The 2,500-nt window shown below is 31.6% G+C and overlaps 1 protein-coding gene across 1 annotated transcript in view; it reads right to left on the bottom strand.

The window, feature by feature from the left end:
- The window catches only part of LOC122246969 (uncharacterized), a 55,137-nt gene that overhangs the window by 43,671 nt on the left and 8,966 nt on the right, over window positions 1-2,500 (bottom strand). The gene's annotated exons all lie outside the window — the stretch shown is intronic.

The following is a 2,500-nucleotide window of genomic DNA, read 5'->3' as shown; positions in this document are numbered from 1 at the left end:
CAAATAGAATGGTAACGAAATGAATGTGATAATTGTATATACAAAATCTAAAACCGATACAATGGAATTTCCATAAGATTAATTGTCAAAGGAAAATCATCGAAACTAATGAAAAAAATAATAGTATGACAGTAATAGAATATACTAGCCAAATGTGTATTACAGCGTAAAGATAAAGAAATTGATGAGAAACAAAGTGCAATCCAAAGAAAAACAAATAACAAACTAAACAACTTAAAAATCAAAACCCTGTTAAAACTTACAAGAAGTATAGATTTATTATTCTGATTAATCGTAAACAAACTACAAACTATACATATTTATACCAAAAAAAAAGTTACAAATACTTCATAAATACGAATTGATACTAAAATGAATCATACAAATCTAATCATAAATACACAGAAAAAAATGACCGACTCATTTTTTACACTAAACATATTACATGAGATTACCTTACAAAATAGAATACGCTTCGCTTTATCACGTGAGCCGTAATTAACTAACCTACGCCCATGTATTCGAAAAATATGCGCCATATGCATCGATATGGTATGATGATATGGTGTTATGGTAAAATAAGGGTGGCCCTGACCAACCTTAGCTTTACAAAGACCAATATGGATGTTAAGAAGGTCAATATGGAGGTTACGGTCTTTAGTGAATACCATCTGATCAGGATACGAGACCGTTACGCTCGCAGGTTAGGGGAAATTTTTGAACCGGATGATCGTTAGGTGAATCCGGCGCCAAAAGTACAAAATAAATGGAAATAAAAATTATAAATCCTCAGATATCAAGTACGCATGACAGATGTAATTCGAATAAGAACAAAATATAATAAGTAATTATGTGTCCAAATACCAAAAGATCAGCAATAAACAATGGCATGGGAAGAAAAAAAATACAAGATGAAAGAAATCAAGCTTGACGAATAGAAAATTTGAAATGTGAAAATCAGATGCCTTGATAGTAAAGGTAAATAGAATATCATATCTTTTAAGTACATGTACCCATCGTATATCTAAACCACCAAAAAGCAAGAAACATCAGAATAACAAGAAATACAGAGATAAAAATAGGAAAAAAATTATCATAAACATAAACACCTTTCCTTATAGCAGAGCGCATCATTGATTGTAAATCGAATAAATGGCATCCATCAGTTGTATAATATAAAAAAAAAGAAATGTGAAACAAAAGACAAAAAGAACCTCAGAGGTTAAGCACCTTTCCAATAGCAGAGGGTTGTGTTATAGAGGTCAAGGCACGTGGAGTGTGTGCCGTGGTTACTAAAAGCATACCCGATGCCCGAGAGAATTTAAATCACCACATAATGTGCTTGTGAGAGGGTATGGCTACGGATCTGGAGGGTTCTATGGAATGCGCGAGAGGAGGGCCTTATTTGGCGGAAGGGAGGGAAGAAAGCTGGGAGAGGAGTGAGTTATTTAAGAAAGTTTTTTTTCAATTATTTTGGTGCGTCTTTCTTTGCATATTTCTTTATATGGATTTTGTTTTAATTTTTTCTGTTTTTTTTCTCACTGTGTCCACTGCTTCTGCCGTATATACTAATGCAATCAAATAAACACGCACTCAGGCACACACACAACATATATATATATATATATATATATATATATATATATATATATATTTACATATATAAACCACACAAACACATACACACACACACACACACACACACACATATATATATATATATATATATATATATATATATATATAATATATATATATATATATATAATATATATATAATATATTATATATATATATATATATATGTATATATATATATATATATATATATACATATATATATATATATATATAATATATATATATATACATATATATATAATAAATGAATATATATATGTATAGATATACATACATACATATATATATATATATATATATATATATATATATATATATATATATACATCTATACACACATACGTATCTCCAATAAACACATTATCGACCCGTCCCGACCCGTCAAGCGACCCAAGGCAAAGAGCAGCGACGTGCGCTTGCCTTCCTGCACCAAGCGCCTTTACATCTCTTCCGCCTCCAGACAGCCTCAGCCGCTTGTCCATCGCAGCTCGAAAAAGGAAGGAACCCGCTGACAGCAGGAGACAAGGGAGAGCGTTGGGAGATAAGGAGAGGAAAGATTAAGTCCAGCGGGATATTTTTCTGCTGGCTTTCGAGGTCGTATGATGTGTAGTCGCTGTGTAGTTTGTGGGTTTGTGTAGAGCAGTTCTTTGTTATGTAGTCTACGGGTTTAGGTGGTCTATACATGTTGTTAGTGTATTCTGTTTTAGCTTTTTTTTTTTTTTTTTTTTTTTTTTACCTGATGGATTTCCAGAAAAAAGGGACCATTGTATAACAGTATAATTTCAATGTAGAATAAATAAAAAATCTGTAATTTTTTCCCACATTACTCAAATTTTGCCGGCATAAAACAATATCACTG

This window comes from Penaeus japonicus, unplaced genomic scaffold, assembly GCF_977035675.1.
Source record: "Penaeus japonicus unplaced genomic scaffold, GWHDUDI00000001_assembly GWHDUDI00000039, whole genome shotgun sequence".
Classification (NCBI taxonomy): domain Eukaryota; kingdom Metazoa; phylum Arthropoda; class Malacostraca; order Decapoda; family Penaeidae; genus Penaeus; species Penaeus japonicus.
The sequence above is the reverse complement of the archived record's forward strand: the minus strand, read 5'-3'. Positions and strand labels throughout refer to the sequence as shown.